Source organism: Euprymna scolopes, chromosome 42 (assembly GCF_053919585.1).
Source record: "Euprymna scolopes isolate OS-2025 chromosome 42, ASM5391958v1, whole genome shotgun sequence".
Lineage (NCBI taxonomy): Eukaryota > Metazoa > Mollusca > Cephalopoda > Sepiida > Sepiolidae > Euprymna > Euprymna scolopes.
In genome coordinates, this window is record NC_136523.1 from 41185716 (window position 1) to 41206182 (window position 20467).

The 20467-nt window shown below is 32.9% G+C and overlaps 1 long non-coding RNA gene and 1 pseudogene across 1 annotated transcript in view; one reads left to right on the plus strand and one right to left on the minus strand.

Moving 5' to 3' along the window:
* Positions 1–20467, plus strand: part of LOC145267041 (uncharacterized) — a 689166-nt gene that overhangs the window by 9052 nt on the left and 659647 nt on the right. The window lies entirely within an intron of this gene.
* On the minus strand, positions 16916–17032 carry LOC145267379 (5S ribosomal RNA; annotated as a pseudogene).

A 20467-nucleotide genomic window follows, 5' to 3' on the forward strand; every position in this document is an offset into this window, starting at 1 on the left:
CAAATGCAAAAAAGGTAGGTTCCCTCCATTGTGCTAGAAAACTACTAACAAGCGAGGGTCTCCTGTACCTCTACAAAGCCACCATTCACCCAGGCATGAAGTTTTGTTGTCAGATTAGGGCTGGTGCATCTACCACTAGTCTCTTCCTCTTGGATAGGGTCCCAAAAAAGAATTGTCAATCTAATAGATCCCACTCTGTCCTCTAAGCTCCAACCCCCGTCCCATCGCCGTAATGTTGCATCCCTGCGCTTGTTCTACAAATATTTTACGGAATGTGTTCTGATGAACTCGTTGCATTTGTGCCCTCTCGACGTATATATCTCCGACCAACCCACTGAGCGGCAAAATCACATCCGTTCACTGTTGAGATAGCTAAACACCAGAAAGTTCATATATATTAACGATGTTTACAAAAATCAAAAAGATAAGAACCCATTTATTGAGCAACATTTCCTACAATCTTGGCCTGAAGGCCAAATCACCTTCTTCTTTCGCCCACGGCTCCTTTTCTTCAAACTTGGAGTGCACGCCCCCAACTCTCCCCATCTTTTATTTTTTCTCAAACTTGATTTTTCAAACCCTTTAGGAGATCGACATCTTGTTTCCGGTCTTCATCAAACCGGAAAATAGTGGGTGGTTTGCCATCTAGCGATTTTTCCCCACCCCCGTCACCAATGAAATCTTTTTCTTTTCCTGTTGAATTTGTTTATTTGTAAATTAAAAAAAAAAACGATTAATCTATTCTGTAATATATATTAAAAAAAAAAAAAAAGAAATCGATTCGATTTGGGAGCAGTAACTAGCACAGCCCCTGAGTGATTGGCACGAGTAAGAACTTTAACTAGGGTAATACCCACTTAGACAGGTAAAAAGGCACAATGACAAGGATGCCTACAGACCTTCCTCCAATTTTTTGAGATACTCTTGTGCTTAAATTTTTTTTTTTTTTTTTAACATTTTTAATTTTTACACGTCCAGAAAATAAATGATAAAAAACCTCACAGTGTGGTATCTGTTCTGATGCTACGCTTTACATCTTCTGCCCTAGGTCAGTAGAGGAGAAATCCTTCATGACTGAGACAATTTTTTTTTTATTTTTGTTCCTATCCAGAGTGCCTCTTTGGGGGGGGGAGGGGCTGGATTTTTCCCCCACATTAAAAACCGATATTGTATCTAACTCTGCCCTTGCGGGGAGGCAAGTAAATTGGAACAACAGCTACATACGCCCGAGCAAGCACACACACACACACACACACACACACACACACACCCACGCATGCAACTACACACATACACTCACAAATATGATGCTTTACTTAGTCACACTGTGCTTAACAACTCTATACTACTAAGCTACATTTATAGATGTATGTGCATCAAGGATTACATACATAATAATTACTAGCTGACAGTTTGGCATTGCCCGGGCGTACAATACGTTTAAACATGATATTTTAATTTATGCAGATTGCGTATGTATTATTATAGAATCAATCCTCAATTAATTATTATGTATTACGATGAATATGTTAGCTGGTGGACTAATTCACAAAAAAATAAAAATAAAATATATTAATGATAATGTCGTCCATCAAGTTCCGTCTGTGTTTGTTTACAATATCACGTCAGCTGATATTTGGACTTGACGATGAATGCCCTGGAAAAGTTACTTCTGATTAATGTTTAGTTTTAAAATATGCAAACGAAAAAATGATTGGCAGTGATTTTTAAATGGTACTTCTTTTATCGTAAATTGAACTCATTAATAAAAAAAAAAATTAAATGGTGATGTACACCAGGGTTTGAACACGAAACCTACCAATCTGTAGACGAACGTCCTACCACCAAGCTATATCTCCAGGTTTTACTAAATCTGTTTCTTTTTTTTTTTTTTTTTTAAGGAAACGATTTTCTGAAATTTATTATCTACTTTGTCCGGTGTAACGTAAAATATTCCCCTGTAAAAAATATTCTTTTTTTATCTGTAAGAGAAAAACTAGTTTTAAGAACGGATTTTTTTCGATTTTCGATACTTATAAGAAGAATCTCTGTATAAAACACATCTAAGAACACTGCCAGACATATAAATTAGCTCTGTGTGAAATTTGAAAAGTATAGGCTCAGCCGTTTCGGAACCTATGAGGAACTCACTCGCACTCACAAAGTGACTTTTACATAAGAGTAGAGATAGAGATAAATATAGAGATTAAAACTTCTTAAGAAAAAATTTTACGGCACGTTTCGTCTACGGCAGAACAACCAAATATATTTATGTGGTGTCACTCTTATTTCCATTTTACCGCATCTAAAATGTATGAAAAAATCGGTGTTGTCCATTCTTTTATATAATTCCGATTTTCCCTCTTCTTAGGATTAAAAGCATTTAGCTTCGAAATGGCATCGCCGAAACAGATCTCCCGCCATTGTATACCCTTAATTCTACCATTTTTTAACATGTTCTTATGTAACTTTAATCTATATCTCCTTATCTTTTGATATATATACATACATATATATACATATATATATATATATATATATATATATATATATATATATATATTAATTTTATTTATACAAACATTAATGTTTGTATAAATAAAATTAATATACCTACTCTGTTCACTCATTGAGCACTACTTTGGTAGACACATGTTGTTTCATTGGATGTACTTCTAGGAAACTAAACTCTACTGGCTATATATATATATATATATATATATATATATATATATATATATATATATATATATATATATATATATATATATATATATATACAGGGTGTTCCAAAAGTCTTGGGCACATTTTGACATTGAATATCTCTAGAACTAAAAAACACATCTGGTATATCTGGTATATTTTGGTATAGCCTTACAAAAAAACTTAATGCATTTAGCTTTAAAATGGCACCGCTTTCATCTTACTACCATTCACAATTAAGCAGTTATGCGGACTTGGAATGTGCCCAAGACTTTTGGAACACCCTGTATTTGTAGGTATTTAATTATTTTAATTATTTTAATTATTATAGTAAAAAAATAATTATATATATATATATATATATATATATATATATATATATATATATATATATAAAATTTTAATAATTCAATAATTTAAAATTTATGACGTAAAATGGTTAAATTTCAAATCAAGAACATTTTTATTATTATAGGTAAGACAAAGAATACATATCAATCACTATATCTCCTTAACCTATAGGTTTTCAATGTCTATGATCTCTTCAGAGGAGAAAATCTTAGCAAATATGATGGTTTACACCTAATTTGCTAAAAAAACAAAAAACATAGATAATTATGATTATAAGTTTTTAAAGTTTTTAGATAGCATAAACTAAGAGAAATTAATGAAAACGATATTGAGTTTTCTATCCAAGTTGCATGGTAAAATACGAAACCATTTCACGCCATACATTTTAAATTATTGAATTACTAAAATTTGATTTATTTGCTCTATCTGGTATATTGAGCAATTTTTATTTAGCTGGGGGATGTCTTTATAAAATATTAAAGAAAATAATATTTTGAAAGACCAAATCTAACTGGGTTTCTACGCCAGTAGATCTATTTGATAACTTTATCCTAAACCGTGTATATATATATATATATATATATATATATATATATATATATATATATAAAGCTGAATGTCTGTGTGTGTGTCTGGTCAGGAATAGGCTCCTATATGGTTGACTATTATAGAAAACTGATCACATATAATGATAGAAGATGTGTATGGAATGGGTATATTTCATCTGGCATAATGATGATTCATTAAAATTGTGGGGTCTGCGTACGCGCTTGGTTCACAAAGTATGGAAATAAAAAATTAAAAAATTAAAAAACACGTTTACAAGTGTTTTTGATATAGATGTACATAATAATATTTTGATAAGTATGTTTTAACTTAAATAGGGATTGTATAATAAAATTGTGGGGTCTTCGTTCGCGCCTCGCCTCCATAGAATGGAAATGGACACAAACTTTAATAAAGACATTTCGTATCTATCTGCGAAAGTATACTTTGGTAATTATGTTTCAGTTTGAAGAAATATGGCATAATAAAATTATGGGGTGTTCGTTCGCGCCTGAGCTTTATAGAATTGAAATATATCACAAATTTTAACAAGGTTTTTTAATATAGATCCACAGAATATTGTGATAAGTGTTTCAGTGTGAACAGGTATGGTATAATAAATTATGGGGTTTATCTATTTTATTTTTACTTTCATCTCATCATATTTTGCTTTGGTTTTGATACCCCCAAAATTCGAACCTATCTCTTTACAACCCTTCCTTTTCATAACCTATCATACTTTCATAAATCAGAGTCCATTTTCTGTGGGTTGTTTTTGAACCCAGTCAACGACGGGTACTTTTACTAGTGTATATATATATATATATATATATATATATATATATATATATATATATATATAAAATTTAAATGGGAATTTGAAAAGTTCGAAGTGTCGAATATAATGATAAAATCATTTTATTTACTGATTTTTTACTTACAGAAAAAAAAACAAAAAAAAAACAAAAACAAAAACAAAAACAAAAAACAAAAAAAAAAACAAAAAAAAACAAAACAAAACAAAAAAATCAGTAAATAAAAACGATTTTATCATTATATTCGACACTTCAAAGTTTTCAAATTCCCATTTAAATGTTACTTTAAAAATATGTGTCTTCAAATAGTGTGTGACCATCTTTTGCTTTATATATATTTTCAGAACGTGAGAGATTATATATAATAAATTCCACAGCCAAACAACGTCGTAGCTCACAAGAGCCGGTTCGTTGACTGTCATGGCTCTTGTGGGCTGCGACGTTGTTTGGCTGTGGACTTTATATATATATACAGGGAATGTATGTAATTATTACTCGGATTATTTTATTAACATTTTCTATGAAGTACGTCTTACACACATTCCATTGAATAGTGGAAGTCCACTAAACAATTTATCAGAGACAAAAATATATATCTCAGAAAATAGTTAGAAAGATAATTTTTCCTCATTTAAATAGAAAAATGATTTAACAAGAAAAAATATTGACAAAAGGAAATGGAGATATTTAAAGTTCCACAAAACACACACAAAAAAAAGAAATTGATTATAGGCATAGCTATCCCAAAGGAAAGAAATTAGATTCAACGTACACGCGCGGAATAACTATCATTCATAACTTATATATATATATATATATATATATATATATATATATATATATATATATATATATATATATATATATATATATATATATATATATATATATATTATATTATATATATATATATTATATATATATATATATATTAGCAAGGCACCCGGTGTTACTCGGTTATAAAATACGCTTAAATATGATATTTTAATTAATGCAGATTTCGTATTTATTATTATATTAGCAGTTCCGCTCGGCTTTGCTCGGGACCTATTTACTATTCATGACGTTATGTGTATATTTATGTATTAAAATGTGTGTATATGTACGGTAATGGCTTTCTATATAATAGGCTTCCGTAACTACCATAGAGAAAAATTGGTAGAGATTGCAGACGTCAAATTTTTCTAAACTTTGACCCCAATTTTGACCCCTTTAACATTTATTGTTTTGGGCTCAAATCAAGTTAAAGTGTTTGACCCATGTCCAAGTAACCTACATCTAAAATTTCAAGAGTTTAGATCCAAACTTGGAGGAGAAGTTTGGTAGAATCTGCAAAGGTCAACTCTTTCAACTCCAACCTCTAGGCAGCCAAATTTTCGCCCAAAAACTGATTAAAAAGCTTACTGCATGTCTGAATACCCTTTATGTAAAATTTCAAATTTTTAGACCCAAAATTGGCATAATAGTTTGCTAGAGCCCGCAAATGAAAAATCGTTTGCCCTTTGACCCCTTGGCAGGCAAACTTTCGGTTAAAAACAAATTAAAAACTTGCCGTATGTCTGAATACCTTTTATGTAAAATTTCAAATATTTAGCCCAAAAATTGGCTGAGTAATTTGGTAGAAAACGCAAAGGTCATTTTTTTTAATTTGACACCAATTATGACCCCTTAACATTTATTGTTTTGGGCTCAAACTTAATTATAAAGTTAGATCCATGCCCAAGAAACCTATGTCTAAAATTTCAAGTGCTTAGACCCAAAATTGGCGGAGGAGTTTCGTAGTGTTCTTAAAAGTCAAATCGTTGAACTTTGACCCCTTAAAAGTCACATTTCTGGACGAAAACCGATCAAAAAGATTTTCCCAAATCTCAAAACTCCTATGTCAAATCTCGATTATGTAGACTGAAAATTAACAGAGTTATTGTGTAGGGAAATGTACACAGACAGACAGACACACACAGAGACATTTTCACTTTTATAGATATATAGATAGAGTATACTGGACCCAATATATAGTAAAGATTTAAAAAGTTAAAAAAAAAGAAGAAAAAGAAAAATGACTCGTGCGCCACCACCGAGAATCGAAACCAAAACGGTTAGCTTATGTTTATGACAGAGCTAAAAAAATTAAATAGCCACTTAATTTTCCAAGTCCAATGATGATTCTTTTTATTACTTTTTTATTTGAATTTGTCTTAAGTTTAATGTTCCACTGCTTGGAATAATAATGAAATAATTAACATAAATTCAAATCGATGGATCACCACCATACAAGAGTATTTTTACGTTGGAGAAAATATCTGCGCATTTAACATGCTTTTTTTTTTTGATAGGGGGTTACGGTAATTTAAATATTGTTCTTCAAAATCATTAGATTCGGCATTAAATAACCTGAAAAGGGTTGATATGCCGTAAAACAAAAACAGCCAGTCAACAATCCAATGCGTGTAAAATTTCAGATTTTTCCGATTCCGATTAATTATCCCAACACTAACACCCCCACATACACGTATATATATATATATATATATATATATATATATATATATATATATATATATATATATATATATATATATATATATATATATATATATTAATTTATATAATGATTTTTTGATGATTGCTACTTCTTGGCGGAAGTTTGTCATCTCTTCACTTAAGCGTTGTGCGTCTGTGTGCACGTAGGTGACTTTTTAATCCAGCTTTAGTCGTACATGAAAGTACACATATGTGACATAAAAAAAAAACTTTCCTTTTTGTAAAGGTGATCGCATGATAATATTGTGAATCCTCGAATGTTGTGTCAGGCAACGTTTAGATTTGCAGATTAGACCACACATATGACAACTTAGCGTTGCCGAATGTGTTGTGAAAGCCTCCTCCTAAGACTGTCTTACTTGTCTTTGATTGTGTGACTTCAGATGATTTGCAAAACCAGCTTTTAGCAGAAAAATATCTGCCACATACAGTGCACTTCAGTTCCTGTTGTAATTTCTCTGACGTCATATTATCGTCCTGCTTTCTTAAAACGCGTTCTAAGAAAGTAAGCTCTACACGCTGATTCTTCAAAAATCTTACAACTTTCTCTGGTGGGTTTTCTTCACAGTGATCGGTCATTCGCTTGGGTTTCCCAGTTATGTACGTCCATCTCAAATATCTTCAAGTTTTTTTTCGGAGAATCCTTAAACCTTTCCCTTGGTTTATGTTGTGGTCTTGTACCCCTATCTATCTCACCATGAAACAGTTGTTTAAGAAGTCTTATTTCCTCCATCCTAACCAAGTTTCCAGCGCATCTGATTCTGAATGATTTTCATTTCTATACTGGTACTATTTGATCGTTCAAGAACTACAGTGTCAGGCGTTAGAGTCTTCCAGTTAATATTATGTATTCTCCGAATACAACTTTGGTGAAAACTTTCAAATAAGTTGAGATGATTTCTATATGTTGTCCAAATCTCTGACCCATATAGCAGCGTAGTGATAACGCATGCTTCGTAAACACTTACTTGTTTTTTTTATGTAATTCCTCAATCTGACCACACACGTTTCTCAAGTTAGCCAAAGCAAAACTGGCTTTGGCTATTCTGTGATTTCTCTCAGTATCAAGCGTACAATCCTTACTCAGCACACTGCCCGGATATACAAAATTGTCTTTGACATTTAACTTCTTACCATCCACCAAGATGTTTGGTTCAACATATGGCATTCCTATAGGAGGGGAATACGTAACAGATGTTTTCTTGAGGCTGATCGTAAGTCCGAAAGCTTTGCAAGCTTCTGATAACTTATTCATAAGCAACTGTGCGTCTGCTTCTGAATGTGACACAAGGTCTGCATCATCTGCATATAAAAGTTCAAAATCAAGGTACTGAAAAGTTTTCAACTTTGCGTTAAGACGTCTAAAGTTTAAAAAGTTTACCTGATATGTGTAGAACAATAAGAAAATCATAGTGAACAATGCATTCAACAAAATTTCACACACATTTCTAGATACCTATATCTAATAAGTTCAAAAGAAAGGACACACTTAGGGAGGTATTTTGGTGGTCAGGTCACTAAATAGAGATTAGCTGGTTTCCCGGCATAGCCCAGGATGTAATATAGATTGACTGAAATACATGTTCTAGCTGGTTTCTAGGCGTTGTCAGGGATGTAATATAGACACAGTATGTTGTATATTACCTATTCTCTTCTCCCTAAGGTAAAACAATTTCATATACATGCTGTAAATTACCTATGCTAGGGATAAAACATGAACAATACCAGTCCTAGGGTAGATAAAACAAATAATACATAGAGATGAAAGATTCCTCTCCCCTAAGAATAAAACATATGTTCAATATCTGCTTTTGTTTTTTCATCGTTTATACGGTCCCGAGCAACGCCGGGTAGCCCTGCTAGTCTATATATATAAAAGCGAAAATGTGTGTATGTTTGTTTGTGATATGCGAAACTAAAACTTCATCGTATTATCGCAATGGTTAAAAGCATGCACCAGCATCACGGTGAAACTGAAATTGGGCCAGACAGATATCCATTAAAGTTCACTCGGTCTTTCATATTATGGTGTAACTGCTGAAGCAACTCCACAAAACTAGTAGGACAGCCTAGTTTCCTAAGAATCTTGTAGAGTGCATTGCGATTAATGGCATCAAAAGCTTTTGTCGGATACAAAGGCACTCGCTGCTCCATACATTCCACCATTAGCTATCGCGCAGAGAATGCCAGAGAATTCCGCTTTCATAAATAAGCATTGATGCCTGAAGAGGTCTCTAGTTGCTAAACATTAGAAGACCGAAACATGCTCATGATTGTGTAGCTACAAATTACTGCTTATGTAAAGACAAATTGAAATATATATATATATATATATATATATAAGTAGATTGTAGTTTGCTTGAAGCATTGTTGAAGAAAATTATAAGGTAAAATTAAAAGCCAAGAACAATGCGAGTTTTTTTTTATATAGAGTAAAATTAAATGAAAACAAAAGAAATAAATTTTTTTTTGTTGTTTGTTTTTTCTTTTTCACACAAATTTTAACTCTAAACAACAGTAATTTTTTTTTCTGTTGTATTCAATGGTATTATATTATTTTTTTATATATTTTATTTATTTTTATAGCACCATTGAATACAACAGAAAAAAAAATTACTTTTGTTTAGAGTTAAAATTTGTATGAAAAAGAAAAAACAAACAACAAAAAAAAATAAATTTATTTCTTTTGTTTTCATTTAATTTTACTCTATATATAAAAAAAAATCGCATTGCTCTTGGCTTTTAATTTTACCTTATAATATATATATATATATATATATATATATATATATATATATAATTATTTTTTTTACTATAATAATTAAATACCTACAGACACTAGTGTTTCATCCTTTCGAGAATCTTCAGTGCAGAGTGTCACGATTAATACCAGTCGAACGGTTTGAACCCCGCAACACGAGACATCTCTGGTTCAATTAGCGAAGACCTAATCCATTCGGCTACCATTAACCGCGTGAAATAACGTTGAATTTAAACATTTTAATTTTAAATGTTCTTTTACGTCAGCCAGACAGTGATCTAATCGTTATCGATGATCTATGCATATATATGTGTGTGTGTGTGTGCGTGTGTGTGTGCGCGTGCGTGTGTATGTGTGTGTGTATTTCATTACCAGACATACTGTTTCGCTGTATCACTGCTCTTCAGTTTGACTGGAGTAGCATCCATCTGAGACCCCAAATTGGACCAATAACCATTGAGTTGAAAGTCAGTATCATTATTTTACTGGCCATCGGATTAGCTGCAGCTTACAATGATATCCAACAATGTTTTATGCAAACATTAGCGACCACTCCTACAGTTCTCCATTTATTTGTTTGCAAATAGTTTTACATTTATGCTATATCAATTCCCAAGTGTGCTCGACCTAGACATAGCATTCCACACGCACGCACACACACACACACACACACACACACACACACACACACACACACACATATATATATATATATATATATATATATATATATATATACACGCTTATTAATGTTGTATGAGTCCTGGATATGACCTTAAACTATATCCGATTATGAGGCCCCAGCTTGCGGGCTTTGGGAAGTGCGGAGCCACCCTTTAATTACTATTGCTCCCAGGTCCACTGTGACCCGGAATGGTAGTACCTGTTAGGGTTCCAACTATGGCTTAAATAGAAACTGACTTGAAAAAAACCCCCTAAATATATTCTATTAAATTTTTTCTTCAAAATCAGTGGATTTGGCATTAAATAACCCAAAAAGGGTTGATATGCCGCAAAACAAAAACAATCAACCAACCAACTAATGTTATATATACATTTTAATCATTCAAACATTACCGTGTTTTGAATATATGGTTGGGTAGCAGTTTTAGTCATTTAGAACTGCTTTAAAGCTTCACCGCTCACTCATTTTCCAAACAAATTTCAAGCAATTATTACAGTTTATAAAGGATCTTCTCAGCTATATTGTAAAAAAAAAAAAAATTCAATTTTCGTTCAGTGAACAAAAAGTTATGATGCATTTTCTGGTGCTCCAAATCGTAAAAATATGTAATGAGGTGAGCGACACTTTTTATGACTGATTTCCATAGCAACCACGTCGCTTTCGCGACTATTGTTGCTACTAATTCGAAAAGAGAATTTACAATTGAAACAAAGAGAATGAAAGCATGAAAGGAAGATAATTGGGGGGGATTTTATTGAAAGCAGACGAGTGCCACACATTGTTATTGCATATGTGTTTATCGGGGTAAAAAAAGAAAAGAAATAAAACTCAAATTAAACAAAGAAAAAGTGAATTTCTCGGAAGCCTGGAAAAATCATGGATTACAATAGAAAAATGCGAGCATGAAAAGTAATATGGTTAAGCTTAAACATGGAAAAGTAAAGGAGTAGTTGTTAAAATTGGAAAAAAGACAATAACGTCAAAGAATGAGAGTTCATATAGATACGTTATTTTAATTTGAATAAAATACACATCAAGTGCGTTCAACCGCTAGAAACAACGCACAGCTCTTTACACACATACAACTTTCTCCAAATTTACAACATGGCAAGGAAGAAGAAAAAAAAACAAAACAACACACTGAAGATGGAGTATACCTCTGAAATATATTTGTGATAAATTTCAAACAAGTAAAATATTTATTTTCCTAATATTACGTTGTAATTTGGCTTTCAAGCGCACTTGATGTGTATTTTATTTTATTCAAATTAAATCAACGTTTCTATATGGACTCTCATTCTTTGACAATATATATATATATATATATATATATATATATATATATATATATATATATATAGTAATTTATAAAATATATATGGCGATTAAACTACACTGAATATTCCGCATTTCATCCACTTTAGGACTGCCTGAAGAGTCCTAGAGTGGATGAAACGCGGAATATTCAGTGTAGCTTAATCGCCATGTATATTTTATAAATTACTAACTAGCTCTACCTACGTATTGAGCACTTTTGAAGTAAATACTTAAAGTTTACTCATAAATTTATACTTTCGTATATTACTTTTATGTGAGTAAATTAAGTAGTTATATATATATATATATATATATATATATATATATATATATATATATATATATATATATATATATATGCACTTTGCAAATATATGTACTTTGGAATTTATAGCTCGAAAAAAGTAATTTTTGTCAAATCAAAATTAATGGAAATTCTGTCAGTTAACGGATTTCATATCAAACCGGAAGTTGTTCGCTAAAATATGATTTTTCCTGGATGTCCCATCGATATATTCTACCTGTGTATATTTTTTTCTATATTTCAAGCCAATGTTAAGACGTTTACTGTTATATTTCATTTGTCTAATGATTGGACAACAATTTTGGAAAGATATGATATATATTTGTATTTGTAGTTTTTTTTCCTATATTTTCAACTAGCATGGGTAGTCGGCGTTGCCCGGATCCACATGAAGTTCCGTTTTTACACAGCTTCTATACTAAGGATACTGAGCACTTTTTCATTATTATATGTCAACTCATTTCATTATTTTTATTATTATATGTCAAATCGTTTGGCAGCAAACCACTATCAATAATTTCCCCCACTCTTTATCTGTACTTAAACCTAAACGTAGATTCCATGAACAAAACTTCTTTTTTAGAACTGCACACCTGTGAACTCTCTTCCGTTTACCTGCTTTCCAGCTGACTACAATATGGCTGTCTTCAAGTTCAATGTAAACAAGTTCTTAATAAGCCGTTCCCTTTAAGTAATCCAATTCACCAAAGTTACACTTCTACGATTACTATGATATTGTCGTTTTGACCAATGTACACTCTTTAACCTTATCCTCGAGTGGCCTCTGGGCCTTGATAAGTGGCGATTCCTTTGTAAAAAAAATCTCCATCGTGAGTAACGTCGATTCCCCCACAGCAATTAAAAAAAAATGAAAGATATGGTAATCTTCCTTAAAAACTGATAAAAACACCAAAATATAATCGACCTCCCCCTAAAAGAACTACGTGACAATCTCCCCCATCAGATATTTCGCAGAAGGGATACGAAGAGAAGAATGTATATTTCGGATATTGCGCACTTTTTATTGCCCGTGCGACGAAAAAAAAAATCCCTCTGAAAAAAAAATAAATAAAATAAATAAATACGAAACAACTTTTCTTTCGATAAAAATAGCAGGGAGTGCCGTGAAACCGTAAAAAAAACAATGGGCTCGCAATGGCCGGGCTCGAACGTGAAATAAGGCAAAAACTTACAGACAAAAGCTTTCGCGCACACAACCCCGAGTGCTTATAACGACATGGCGTTGCAAAATACGTATTTTAAACATAGTTTTAGTTTAATGCGCGTGCGTGACTTTCGAAAAAAAGAGACATTCAGTTCACCGCTCTTTTTTTCTAATTTTCACATATTATGCCTCCAGGGCACTGCCCTTTCAGATGCTACCAGTTTCTACCCGGTCGGATGCGGATGACAAAATTTTTAGCTGAATTAATTTCATTTTACTAGTTTTTACTTATATATTTTTTGCTGTGGGTGTCGAAAAATAGTGTCATATCTATGTATGTATGCATCACAAGTATTTTTTTATGAATGTTATGATTGTAAGGAATTTCCATTTTTTTTTTTATCAACTTTTATCTTCTTTAATCAAAAGAAAGAAAACAATATTATTTTTTTGTTTGTTTTTACGAGGAACATAGAGACAATCCAAAAATTCACTGAAGGGTTTTGAACTTTTAATTCTTGATAATATCTTTCTGTAATTTTAACACAATCCGACTAAGACATTAGAAAATTGTTTTAAACAAAATGCAAATTTCAAACAATTTTTATTTAAAAAAAAGATGTCTTTTAAATGTTGACCATTTTCAGTTTCGCATATTTGTGCTCTTTCCAAAACATTATTCATGATAGATTGCAGAATCTCTGAATTGCGATTTAACTACCTTATTTCGTTCCTGATGTTTTCCTTCAGATCTTGCAGGGTTTAGGGAGCCCAGAAAGTCACTGCAAGAATTGAAGGAAAACACCAGGAACGAAATAAAGGAGTTAAATCGCAATCCAAAGATTCTGCAATCTGTCATGGATAATGTTTTGGAAAGAGCACAAATATGCGAAGCTGAAAATGGACAACATTTAAAAGACATCTATAAATATAAAAGCGAAAATGTATGTATGCATGTATGTATGTATGTATGTAATCATCATGTATGTATGTTCGCTTTTTCTGTATGTCAACAAAAGGCTTCTTTCAGAGAAGCGGTCGCTAGCTTCACAACTTTTAAAAACTTTTTGTATAACATATAAATCGTAATACCTCAGAGTTAACAACGAAGCTCGCCTGTCTATTTAATTTGCTCGATTTCGGGAAGATAAATATTCAACATTTGTCGCTCGCCGCATGTGGGTTAGTCTTTTTCCTATAACATCTTTAGGGGGGGGCGTTCAGCAGTAAATGAATACTATCCCGCAGTCAAACTTGACCTCATTAACTCATCAAAACGGGCACCTGCCAAATCCAAGTAATTAAATAAATTCAAACGTGTTTCCGTTAGCAAGTCGCGGTTGGACAATGGTTAACGTCGCACTTTTTTTTCACACTTTAATTTACAACTTTGCCTCAACGGTTCAGGTTCAATCCTCATACTTACTTTTTTTAAACCCCCCCTACCCCCGGAGTTTCCACACACACCTCCAAACACCCGGGCAACGCCGGGTACCCCTCGCTAGATTTTTTTTATAAATAAAGATTGTTTGACTTGTGCATTTTTAAAAAGTTTTCCAATGTCTTAGTCAGATTGTGTTCAAATTACAGAAAGATATCATCAAAAAAGAACCTGTTTAAGTGAATTTTGGAACACCCTGTATGAACTGTCTTTTATGAGTTTTTTTCTCCATCATTCAAAGCCTATATGCATAATAATATAGAACTCAAATCGTCTTGCTTCGGCGTTGAAACCGACCATCCACTTCCGCTTTACAAGTTCAAGTTTACGACTTCCGGTTAAAAAAATTCTGCGCATGCGTAAATAAATAAAAACAGAGTTATAATTTTTTGGGGTTTTTTAAATCAACAATTTACGGGATCGTCTTGTTTTGTTTTTTTAATTTGATTTATTTAAAAAAAAAAAAGATTCATACATTTTATTTTCCCACACATCTAACAATATAAATATAAATGATCCGAAAGTAATGATTTTAAAAATGTGGTTGCGTTCAAAAAAAAAAAAAAAAAGAAAAGAAATAAAAGATCTGTAATTTGTTATTTGGATTTTTCCAGAACGTTTTCTTTAAATAAGATAGCTCTTATAATTTTTCTGGTATGCTGAAAACGTATATCACATTAAAATTTTCGCAATTATGTTGTTTTCTAGATATTAAGCAATGTAATTCCATATGTTAAAAGTGATGGCCATTGTTGAACGCGCAAGCGCGCATATTTTTGGCATAGTTTATATGCTCCCTATTCCATAGCTAGCTATAACATGTACTGACCCAACGGGTCAATTGTAGTTTACTTATAAAGGTATTTTTACATTAGGTCAACCTCCACAATTTTCTCTAAATTTGATGTTTTGAATAAGTTTTCAACTATGCTGAATACGAAAATCTCATTTAAATTTTACAGAGACAAGTAGTTATCGAGATAGAAAGACCTGCATTTTGCACAGTAGTTCTGTGACGGCTATGTTTTTACGCGCTCATGCATGATAAACAAATCAACTTCGCAGAGAAGTAGATTTGTTTATCGCGTAAACCCATGGCCGCCAGAGAATTAGAGTGTATAATACAGGTCTTTATATCTCGATAACTAATAGTCTCTGTAAACTTTAAATGAGATTTTCATATTCAGCATACTCAAAAACCTATGTAAGTCGTCATTTTTAAGAAAATTTTGGAGGTGAACCTAATGTAAATAAATTCCTTCTAACCTGTCTGTTTAAATATATGGATGTATGTTTGTATGTCTGCCTTAAACTTTCGACAGAGGTGACGGATTTTCACGAATCGGTATCGTTTGGAAGCACGACCCTTCGGACGCTAAATATCGAAAAATTGGCCAAAAATATTAATTCCTTCACCTTCAACTGGCACTTTTCTACAGGGAGAGGTCGTTTTTTTTTCGCCGATATTTTCGAAAATTAGCTCCTCTTTTCGATTGACTAGCCTTAATTAAAACCTACATAACTGACGAACGCAACGTCAAAAACGTCAGTTTTTTTTTCACGTTCTTTTCCTCCTTCGTGTAACGGATTCGAGCCTGCCTGCCTACTACCACTTTTTTTTTTGCTCAACACACACCTCCAAAAACCCAGGCAACGCCGAGCACCTAGGCTAGTAATAAAGTTGCAGCTAAAAGTCACTTCTCCATCTAGAGAGAGTTAAGAGCTGTGATGTAGCGAAAAACTCTCTGTGAGAATATCTGATGATTATCTACGACGAATCGGAATGGAAGCAAAGAAAGTTGTTTTAATATTTTGCTGTGGCTTCAACTTTTAAGCGTCACTACTTGCGCTGCTACTAATACGGATCCCTCATCGTTACAGTGAACCGTCTAGCTTGCTAAAGGCACACGCACGTAGGTAAATTCGTGGTTTTAAACTACATACATCTACACACATACACACACTCGCATATGTGTGTGTGTGTGTGTGTGTGTGTGTGTGTGTGTGTGTGTGTGTGTGTGTGTGTATTTATATACTCTACGGTCAGCTAAAAGAGGGAAAATGGTCCGAAGGAGGACAGAAAATGAGATATGATGAGACGCCTTCAGTCTACAGTCTTTGACAGACTATGGACACCCACGTAGGGTTGCCTGTGCGTGAACTTTTTGTAGCAGCAGGTGCGCAATCACCAATCAAACCTCTCCGTAGTCGACATTGTTAAATACCAGTGGCAAGTGAAGTGTATGTACAGGACGACTGGAAACAAACGCCGAGATAAGCAGAGAGCACATACAGCGCCTAGAATTCCCAAATGGTCACCTATCTGGTACTAACCAGGTTCAACGTTGCTTAACTTCGGTGATCTGACGAGAACCGGTGTGTCAACGCGATTATGCTGTCTACAGAAAAAAGAGATATAAAAACAACATAAAGACCCACGTGAGACAATGTCACTTCAGCCTCACAAGCTGGGAGGATGATGCTCTTCAGAGGGGCATGTGGAGTAGGATGGACACTGAAATCACGGTTCACTCAGAAAAGAACCTGCACAGAGCCGCAAAAACAGGAGAATGCAGGGAAAGGAGAGATCTACTTCCAACACAGCTCCTCCCACGTCTTCCACTACCTAATCGACCACCCGCACATGACCCCCACTGCAATAAAATCTGCGGGTCAAGGATCGGCCTCAACAGCCATCTGAGGACCCACAAATGACCAGATCTAATCTCACCGACGGGAGAACAATCATACTCGTCACGAGTGATTGCCGATTATTTACACAATAACACGCATATGTATGCGTATTTTGTATAATTACACACATGTGTGTGTGTGTATACATATCTTTTGTGTGCGTGTTCTTCGCATATTGCACCTTTTCTGATTATATGTATGCATTATGTCGAATTATATACAAATGCACACACGAATATGTGTGTGTATACATATCTTTTGTGTGCGTGTTCTTCGCATATTGCACCTTTTCTGATTATATGTATGCATTATGTCGAATTATATACAAATGCACACACGAATATGTGTGTGTGTGTGTATACATATCTTTTGTGTGCGTGTTCTTCGCATATTGCACCTTTTCTGATTATATGTATGCATTATGTCGAATTAGATACAAATTCACACACGAATGTGTGTGTGTGTGTGTATGTCTGAATGTGTGCGTGCGTGTGGGCAGCATGTGCTTTTGTGTCTTAGAATAAATACCCGACAGAATGCATGACAGAATATATATATATATATATATATATATATATATATATATATATATATATATATATATATGGTATCTAAGAAGTTGCACACCATATACTGATCTTCGTGGAGTGGCTGCTCCGCTCACCAGATCTGTCCCTCTTGTCATTTTTGTCTTCGGGAACATCTCAAATGTGTACTAGAATTGTCCATCTGTTGAGCTAATGAACAAGAAAATAGATATTATATTTATTTTTATAAAAACCTAGACGATGTGCGACTTTTGGAACCCCTCTGTATACGTGTGTGTGTGTGTATATATATATATATATATATATATATGTGTGTGTGTGTGTGTGTGTTTGTGTGTGTGTGTGTGTGTGTGTGTGTAATCTGAGGTCATTGTTTTCCAGAGGTCAAGTAACCAATAAAGTTTAACGAGATCAATACAAGAGTGCTCAATACCGAAATACTGAAATAGAGCAGAGTATACACTTTATTTAAGTTTTCAAACTTTGCTTTCGTATAAGCTGTATGGCCTGAAGAGGTATCTAGTTCCAAGTAACTGACTGACCGAAACATGCTCATGGCTGTGTAGTACCATATTACTGCTTATGTAAAAACAAAGGGCATATATATGTATATGTATACACACACATACACACACAAATGTATATATATATATATATATATATATATATATATATATATATATATACAATCAAATTTATTGTTCGACTAAATACCACAAAAATAATTTACAAATTGCAAATTATTTTTTGGAGTATTCAGTCGAACAATAAATTTGATTGTAAATTTCAACCTACAGTTTTAGTTTCTTTTCTCTTATAATAAGCTCTACTCTCTATTGTTTTCGTATTGAGTTTTTTTATTTGGTTGGGATTAAAATATCTATATATAAATACTGGTATTTATATTAGATTGAAGTGATGTAGGTTTAAATTAAGGCTAGACAATCGAAAAGAATGAATGACTTTCGAAAATATCGGCGAAAAAAGCGATCCCCCTCTGTCCCTGTAGAAAAGTGCCCAGTTGAGGGTGAAAGAATTAATGTTTTTAGCCAAATTTCGATATTTGTCGTCTGAACGGTCGAGCTTCAAAACGATACTGATCTTGTGAAAATCCGTCTCCTCTGTCGAAGGTTTTTAGACAGACATGCAAACATACATACATATATTTATATATTGGTAGCTGAAATTTTCGACCCAAACAGATTAAAAAGCTTGCCCTATCTCTGAATACCCTTTATGTAAAATTTCAAATGTTTACACCAAAATTGTCTGAGTAAGTTAGTAGACCGCAGAGGTAAATTTTTATAAACTTTTACCCCTGTTATGACCGCTTAACATTTATTGTTTTGAGCTCAAATCAAGTTATTAAATTAGATCCAAGTCCAAGGAACCTATATCTAAAATTTCAATTTTTTATAGCCAAAATTGTCGGAGGAGTTTGGTAGAGTTCTCAAAGGTCGAATCGTTGAATTCTGACCCCTTAACAGCCAAATTTCTGACCGAAAACGAATTACAAAGATTTTCCCAAATCCCCATACCCTGTATATCATCTGAAGACTGAAAATTGACAGAGTTCATGAACACACACACACAACACACCCACACACACAGACACAGACTTTCACTTATATATATATATATATATATATATATATATATATATATATATTCCCAATTAAGCAAACCGAAACACAAAACATGTAAGTTGCGAATCATACCCGAGCACAGGATTCAAAGTCCGAGTCATTTGTATGTGATGCGATCATTCTACCACCTGATTTGGGTATCACATCATAAGTTCGGATATGTGCTACTGAAAGAGGACGAAAGTCAGTTTAGGAGTGAGAATGAATGTGAGAGGACACTTCTCAACCTATATACCCAACGGATTCTTTGATCTACTAACATGTAATTTGCTATATAGCATCTTCAGACACTCATCCGAAGAAAAGACTGCTATGAAATCAAAATTAAACAAACAAATTAGTACGTAGGAGTCATCGGATTTGTATCGGTTTGTTAACTGTTCTACGCATGTGCATGCGTGAATAGGTCACATGACAGTTTGAAAACACGTTTTAAAGGTCGTGTCAAGTCGGCCTAATTATTATTACTTCACTCGTTGGCTTTTTGCTTTCGATCTCAGCCAGGGTATTTTCTTTTATATATATATATATATATATATATATATATATATATATATATATATATATATATATATATATATATATATTATTTTGCTTACAAGATGTAAACTGTTTAGTAAAAAAAAAAATTATTCATCGGATACACATGCCTCAGTGTTCCCATAAATTATAATCAAATTACTTATGCGTATTTTACGACCGGGCAACACAAGACGGCCTGCTAGTATTAGATAAAAAATGAGTAAATAAAAAACATCAAGAAAAATATAAGATTAAATGTAGAGAAATAATCTATTTAACTATATCATTTTATTTTTATTTTAAAGATTACTATTATTTCTGAATGATATTTATAATTTCTGAATGATCCCTATTTTTCTAGATGATCCTTATTATTTCTGAATGATCTTTATTATTTCTGAATGATCCCTATTATTTCTAGATGTTCC